The following is an 8740-nucleotide window of genomic DNA, read 5'->3' on the forward strand; positions in this document are numbered from 1 at the left end:
TTTTGGAGGTATCTAAATCGGATGGAGTGGGGAAAAGGAGGCAGCCTTTGATCTCACCTAATGGGTGAGCCCAGAGGTGGATTCCTACCAGTTCGCACCTATTCGGTAGAACCGGTTCATCAAATCTACCGAACCGGTTAGAAGAGGTTCCACCAGTGGACCCGGAAAGCAGGCCACACCCACAGAAGAGGTTCCAAAATTTTTTGAAACCCACCACTGACAGAGAGACAGGGAGGGAGGGAGGGAGGGAGAGGCAAAGAGCCACACACACACACACACAAACAAACACACACACACACACACACAGACTCACACAGAGAAAGAAAGAGAAAGAAAGGAAGAAAGAAAGAAAGAAAAAAGAAAGAAAAAGTGAGAGAGAGATGAAAGAAAAAAGGGACAGAGAGACAAAAGGAAGGAAAGAAAGAGAGAGAGAGAACACATGGCCGGCAAGCCACTCCCACCAGGTCACATGGCAGGCAAGCCACTCCCACAAAGGAGGCCACACCCACAGAGTAGGTTCGAAAAAATTTTGAAACCCACCATTGGGTGAGCCTAACCAGCGGCTATGATGCTGGTGAGATTTGAACTGCCAAATTGCAGGCAGCTGGCAGTCAGCAGAAGTAGCCCACCTCTGCTTCACGGGGCTAGATTTGGGCAAGAGGCTCCTGTTGCTGTAGTTTTTCGCCAGCTACATGATTTAGGCAGTCAGGAAATTCAGAGTAAAGAAAAAGATGAACCCAAACTGCATCGATTGGTATATTATAGATGCTAAGAATGCAGGAGGCCCATAGCAACATTAGTTCTGTGGGGAAGAGGGTTGCTCTCCCCTTCGAGGTTTCTGAGAATTAAAGAAGTGCTGTGGTCCATTACTAAACTCTTTCACCATATTCAGAACTCTTGGGTGCTATTAGGCTGTTCGATAGCAAAGGCTCCCAGAGTGCCAATTAAACTTTGGGTGTCTCTCAAGGAGTGGAGAAGGATCCAAAAGAACAAACAAGTGGTGGCCTCTTGAGTTTCTTTGCCCAGCTAAATTTTACTTGAGGAATGCGGAGATGCTAAGGGCTACAGCTCTACCAGCTTTGGGGAAATGGTTACAGGGGATTAAGAAAACAACTGACTAGAGCTGCAAGAGGCTGAAGAGTATTGTTAATTGTATCAACTACTGTATTTTTCGGACTATAAGATGCACCGGTATATAAGACGCAACAAGATTTCAAAGAGGTAAGTAAGAAAAAAAGTTTTTGTCCTTCCTGGCCCCCAGGAACACTCTACTCTGCAGGCTTCAGCAGGGCTGGGGGAAGGCAAAAACACCACCGTTTTTGCAAAAAACGACCTGTTTTTCAACAGTTTTTTTACAAAAACGGGGGCATTTTTGCCTTCCCCCAGCCCTGCTGAAGTCTGCAGAATGCTTCTGGGGGCTGGGGGGAAGCCAAAAACCCTCAGTTTTTGCGAAAAACTGCCCAAAATGGGATGCGGGGTTGGGGCTTTGGGAGGCCAAAAATGGCTGCATTCGGTGTATAAGATGCACCAACATTTCCACGCTCTTTTTTGGAGGGGGGGAAAGGTGCATCTTATACTCCAAAAAATACGGTATATTATGCTGTCAGTGCTGCAGGGTAGCTTGCAATCTTGAAACAGGCAGTGTCCAATATTGGCAGCTTTAAGAGCTGTGGATTTCAACTCCCAGAATCCCCCCAGTCCTTAAATCTTAAAATTGCCAAGGTTGATCTAAAACAGAGGTCACCAACTGGTGGTCCATGAGAAAATTTTGGTGGTCCGTAGAAAAATTATTTGCATTTTTTTATATTGCACTAAATCAGGGGTCCTCAAACCACAGCCCTTGGGATGGATATGTGCAATGAACATTTGTGTTGCTGTAGAGAGTCCCCTCCTTCAGGGTCTTTTTGTGTGGGTTGGAGGGGGCCAGAAATTCCAACTTGGGGTCTTCTTTGGTCTCCTAGTGCGGGGATTTGGGTGACAGCTGGAGGGAAGTGTCACTGGTGGCCAAGAGTCGGAGGACCTCGTTCCAGTGGGACTGCATCATGGTCTAGAACTAGCTGACCATCTCAGTCTGCTGAGCCTCCTGGCCTTACGATACCTGGCCTTACACTCCTGCAGGTCTTCCTTGTGCTTGGAAGCCTATATTTGTGAGGTGCTTCTGCTGAGCCACCTTCTCGGTCAGATCCAATTTGAACTGAGCCAGCTGTTTTGCCAACTCTTTCTCATGGTGGCTGCTTAGCTCCAACAACTGCTTCCTGATGGGGCTCTAAGGAGCCCGGGTGGGCAGGTGAGGAGGGGAGGGGCGAGAAGAGGCTGTTGAGGTGCCCCTCGATATAAGTGATACCGAGTTGGCCACATCCACCTAGTCACATAACCACATAGTCAACCCAGCGGTCATTACTGGTCCGTAGGATTTAAAATTCTGAATTTAGTGGTCTCTGAGGTCTGAAAGTTTGGTGACCCCTGATCCAAAATGTAACACGAAGTAGAAATGGGCCATAACTCAAACTGCATTATCAGAGGGATACAATGAAGATCAAGTGATGTACTAATACCACTCTATAAAGCCTCAGTAATACCACACCTAGAGTACTGCATCCAGTTTTGGTCAACACACTATTTAAAAGATGTTGCAACTCTAGAAAAAGTGCAGAGAAGAGCAACCAAGATGATTAGGGATCTGGAGGCTAAAACATACAAAGAATGGTTGCAGGAACTGGGCACGGCTAGTCTAGGGAAGAGAAGGACCAGGGGAGACAGGATAGCAGTCTTCCAATATTTGAGGGGCTGCCACAGAGAGGGGGGGTCAAGCTATTTTCCAAGGAACCAGAAGGGTAGACAAGGAATAATGGATGGAAACTGACCAAGGAGAGATTTAACCTGGAAATAAGGAGAAATTTTCTGACAATGACAGCAATCAACCCATGGAACAGAAGTTGCCTTCGGAAGTTGAGGGAGTTTCATCACTGGAAGCTTTCAAGAAGAGACTGGACTGCCATTTGTCAGAAATGATGTAGGGTCTCCTGCTTGGGCAGGGGGTTGAACTAGATGACCTACAAGGTCCCTTCCAACTCTGTTAATCTGTTAAAAGTGATTAGGCTTTCTGCATGACTTAGCAAAGTAAGGAAAATTCTATTTAAATTATAAGTTCTATTTTTACTTAAACTGTTTCTATTCTTCATTATATTTCAATATTAGCAATTTTCCCTCTTGCTAGAAAATAACTCCTCTCTCTAAGGAAGCCTTTGAACTTTGACATGTCATTGGCCATGTTTTCCTCTTCCAAATAGAAGTAAGGCAGGAGCAATTGCCAATGAGTGTTCAATAAACTTCGCTTTCTCAATAACGTTGTCCTCCCTTCCCTTCTCCACACATTCAGTATCAACTATTAAAAGGCACTTTCCCTTAAGAATTATAGAGAGACCGCCTGCTGCCAATTACCTCCAATAGACCGATCAGATCCCACAGATTAGGCCTCCTCCGAATTCCATCCGCCGGCCAATGCCGACTGGTGACTACCCGGAGGAGAGCCTTCTCTGTGGCTGCTCCGACCCTCTGGAACGAGCTCCCCGTGGAGATTCGAACCCTCACCACCCTCCAGGCCTTCCGCAAAGCCCTTAAAACCTGGCTGTTCCGACCGGCCTGGGGCTAAAGAGCTTTTGCCCCCCCCCCTCGAATGGTATGGTTGTCATGTGTTTTTTAAATTGTGTATTGTTATGTTCGTCTTTTTTATCCCCTGTCTGTACCCCCTTCCCTGACTTGGATTGTGAGCCGCCCTGAGTCCCCTTCGGGGAAAAGGGCGGCATATAAATGCAATAAATTCCAATTCCAATTCCAATTTTTATAGCTTAATCAGAGTATTCAAATAAGAATGTGACTCATTGGCTTGAAAGTATTGGCTTGAAAATATTTCAGGGAGAAATTAATGAAAATTAGCATGTGTAGGCTTTGGTGTATATGGAGTTCTTGAGACCTGAGGCTATGGTTTTTCCATTTGCAATGTATGGCTGTGAAGGTTGCACCATAAGAAAGGCTCAGCATCAAAGAACTGAGGCCTTTGAACTCTGGTGGTGGAGAAGACTCCTACGAGTCCCTTGAACTGCAAGGCCATCAAACCAGTCAGTCCTAGAGGAGATCAACCCTGACTGCTCTTTAGAAGGCCTGATCCTGAAGAGGAAACTCAAATACTTTGGCCACCTAATGAGAAGGAAGGGATCACTGGAGAAGAGCCTAGTTCTGGGAAAGATTGATGGCAAAAGAAGAAAGGGACAACAAAGAATGAAGTGGCTGGATGGAGTCACCGAAGCAGTCGACATGAGCTTAAATGGACTCCAGAGGATGGTAGAGGACTGGAAGGCCTGGGGAAACGTTATCCATGGGTCGGACATGAGTTTGCAACTAATAACAACAATTTGAGACTAGGATTGCTATACATATTTGGTACTTCTGGCTCTCCAGATCAATACCAATGTTTTCTGGTTCTTCAGGAGATCATCCCTGTACTAAGCTAGGTTAAGCAATCAAGAAAATTTGCCTTCCAGCGCAAAGTGGAATCCCTCCCTAAAATCCTGGCCCTACATATTTTGCATTATTTTTCAAATTCCTGAGATCCTTCCTCCTACCCCAGATCAACTTTTTTAAAAAACTCTTGTGATTTGATCAGCCATGTTTTATTGAAAAAACAACCGGCTTCTCATAGCTTGGCCAAGCATAACTATGCTTATCAACCACATTATGGACTTAAATATGACCATTCAGCCTGTCTATATTAGCCTTTGCTATGCATAAATGTTAAAGAAAGTTGCTGGAACTCTCCTTTGTCCTTCATTTGCCACACATTCGGGGTTTATGCTGCTTTGAAGCATGTGTATGCGTGTGTGTGTGTTGTTTAGACTGATGGAGTTTGTTTACTAATCCTTCTAAAGGTTATGCTGAACTGCAGGATTGAGCAAAGATGTCAAGATGTTCCCTTTCCATGACCTAATGGGCAACTGGCAAAATAAAAGCTACTGTTTCCAGGCTAGGTGGATTTCAAGTGCAAAACAAACATATTTCCAGAAAAACATAGGAACCAGACTGTGCCAGTGTGATGGTGGGGGAAGAGAAGGGAAGAGACGGGGAAATCGAACTCCTCATAGTAGCAAGTCAGGCTTTCCTAGACTTAATTTTATGGCCGTGTAGATTTTATTATAACGGGATGGATTTGAAACAGGAGACCTGGTGGAGATGGGTAGCTTGGAAATAGGAGGTATAAGTAAATAAAACATTCTGCCTCTAGGACAAGCACCTCTTAAAACTTTGAAATCTCACTGGGGAGAGAACTAAAGATCTCAACAGTGAAGTTGAGTAATAGTAAGGTAAAAGTTCCCTGTGCTAGTCATTCCTGACTCTAGGAAGCGGTCCTCATCTCCGTTTCAAAGCCGAAGAGCCAGCGCTGTCCGAAGACGTCTCCATGGTCATGTGGCCGGCATGACTAAACGCTGAAGGTGCATGGAAGGCTGTTCCCTTCCCACCAAAGATGGTTCCTATTTCTCTACTTGCATTTTTACATGCTTTCGAACTGCTAGGTTGGCAGAAGCTAGGAGAAGTAATGGGAGCTCACTCCATTATGTGGCACTAGGGATTCAAACCGCCGAACTGCCGACCTTTCTGATCAATAAGCTCAGCGTCTTAGCTACTGAACCACTGCGTCCCACAATAGGTGGCAGGTGTTTTCTAATCTTGGCATCTTGAAGATGTGTGCTCTTCAACTCCCAGAATCCCCCAGGCAGCAGTGAGAAGCACCTCACTGAGAAATACGAGCATAGGCTTTCCAAGCAGAGGGAAGTCCTGTGGGAGTGTAAGGCCAGGTATCGGCAACTGGAGGCTCAGCGGACTGAGATGGTCAGCCAGTTCCAGACCATGATTCAGTCCCACTGGAACGAGGCCCTCCGGCTCTTCACCACCAGCAGTGCTTCCCTCCAGCCTTCGCCTGAAGCCCCTCACCAAGAGGCTGAAGCAGACCTCAAGTCGGAATTTCTGGCCCCCTCTGACCCGCACAAAAAGACCCGGAAGGGGGAGATTCTTTGCAGCAACACAAACGTTCATTGCATGTATCCATCCTAGGGGGCGTAGTTTGAGGACCCCTGTTTTAGTGCAATATAAAAAATGCAAATAATTTTTCTGCGGGCCACTAAAAAATTTTCACTGACCACCAGTGGTCCAAGGACCACCAGTTGGTGACTACTGCCCTAGGCAACCGGGCTGATGGCCGCTGTGGTCCACAAAATAAAGGGAGAAGCCGCCATCGTTTTGGTATCGGCACTTAGCAGGAAAAATTTTGCAGCGGAGAGAGGGGTGGGGGAAAAAAAAGCCTACATCCAATCAAGATGATTAATCTCGCACGTTTTAAAAAAAAAACCCCGCAAATTAAAAACTGAAGGGTGCGATACCTGCGACGATTTAACTCCACTGCAAAATTATTCCCCGTTTCCGTTATTGTTAAGAGGTAAATGGAACTCTAAGCAGCCTTCCCACACACTGTGCATTTCAAATTGTTAGCGGAATAATCACCGTAATTGTGTGTGTACGTGCAAGGGTGCGTTCTCGCCTCTGGCTGGCCGTCTCCCCTCCGTGCAGGAGGGTATTTTTGTAAGCAGCTTTGGTAGTAGACCACGTCCCCTTGTGCCATTCATAGGCCCGGTTTGTGCTCCGAGGAAAACAATTCTCCAAATCTCACCTTGGGAGAGGGGGGGGGGGGGAATGGTTCGAATTCTAAAACATTGGAAGCAAAAGGTGCATTTTTTGGGGGGGGTGGGGGTGGAAAAAGGAAGCGAATCCCCTCTTTATGACATAACAAAGCCAGGAAGGAGTTAAAAAAAAAAAAGTAAATCTGTCTGGTTGCTATGGTGCCCTTTTCTTTTAAAGAAGAGCAGAATTGATTACAACATTACAAACCAGAGGAGCCCCCCCCACCCCTCCCAAAAAGGGGAATAATGGAATCAAAAGGGAGGGAGGCAGGCAAACATAACACCCTCTTTTAGTTCTGACAGCTGGGCCAAAGGGAACAACGTACGCCCCATTAGTGCTCGTGACTAAAAACAAAGCATGCTTGCTGAAAACTTCCAAGCATCTCGTTCTTGGTTCCAATAAACGTCTTTCCCGGATGGCTGGCTTAATTTGCCCAACCTTCTCAGCAGCCAGGTTTGACATCACGGTAGACCTTGGCGGGGTTGGAAAGAGAGAACCCTGGAGCTCCAGGCTGTTTATGGCTGGCTTGCTGCCCCAGGTTGCAGCGAATTTGCAGTGGACATTTGGGAAGGACGTTCCAATGCAACCAAGATGATGAAGGGACTGGAGGCTAAAACGTATGAAGAACAGTTGCAGGAACTGGGCATGGCTAGTCTAGGGAAGAGAAGGACCAGGGGAGACAGGATAGCAGTCTTCCAATATTTGAGGGGCTGCACAGAGAGGAAGGGGGTCAAGCTACTTTTCAAAGCACTTGAAGGCCAGACAAGGAATAATGGATGGAAACTGACCACGGAGAGATTCAACCTAGCAATAAGGAGAAATTTCCTGACAGTGAGGACAATCAACCAATGGAATAAAAGTTCCCTTTGGAAGTTGTAGGAGTTCATCTCTGGTGGCTTTCAAGAAGAGACTGGACTGCCATCTGTCAGAAATGATGTACTGTCTCCTCCTTGGGCAGAGGGTTGGACTAGATGACCTACAAAGTACCTTCCAGCTCTGTTAATCTGTGTCTGCTCTTTGTTAGGTTTGCAGGAGAAAAACAAGCTTAGCACTCTTCTGAAGCAGCGGAGTTACTATCTTGGATCAGTTTTTCCAAGGGAATCCCAGCCTGTACACCTCACTTCTCTATGGTTTGTTGAACTTGTGGCTTATTGGATGAGCTGCAGTTGGTTGGGTTCACATTCTCTGCCTTAAGTGAAAACAGGACAGGATCCCCTGTGGTACATAAATCAGCTTATGACTTTTGAGTTGCGAGTTGAACTATCACTACTTTTCTAAAACGGCAGCGGGCAAGAGATAATTCTTGGCAGTCATGATGCCGACCCTTGCCAGATTTCCACTGAGGGATCCCAGGTGTGTAGGTGTAGGTAGTGTGAACCTAGAATAAAAGAATCCTGCTTTCTTTCAAGTCAACTCATAGATGCTTCCACAGAATAATCCCTGATATGTCTCCGTCATCAGCCATCTGTGGTTTCACCAACGATGGTTTAAAAAAAACAAAACCTGTGTCTGAAACACACCAGACATGAAAGCAGCCTTCTTATGATTGAAAGAAACCTGAATAAATTGGCTAGAACAATGCTTACCAACCTTTTTCCTGAATTACCCCAAACCGCTAATTAGAAACTCCTACTGAAATTCAAGGACCGGTCATTAAGTCCCTTCTTTTAGAGCGGTCGTAATTTCAGTCACTGAACAAATGGTCGTAAGGCGAGAATGGCATGTAATATAAAAATGTGATCACTGATGGTGTAAATCGGACCATCAGTTAATTCTATGGATTTTCATCTTAATGGAATTGCAGGAGATTTGGGAGTAAATTTTTAGTACAGGTGACAATCTTTAAATGTCCCTCCTTTGATTGGGTAATGGGTTCATTTGTTTACTCAAATAAAAAAGTACTTTTGCCCAATTTTGAATAAATTTTACTGAGATTTGGGAAGTACTTTTTCTTGGAGTAAACAAATGAACCCATTACCCAATCAAAACAGGGACCTTTAAAGATTGTCCC

The sequence above is a fragment of the Thamnophis elegans genome, chromosome 16 (assembly GCF_009769535.1).
Source record: "Thamnophis elegans isolate rThaEle1 chromosome 16, rThaEle1.pri, whole genome shotgun sequence".
Lineage (NCBI taxonomy): Eukaryota > Metazoa > Chordata > Lepidosauria > Squamata > Colubridae > Thamnophis > Thamnophis elegans.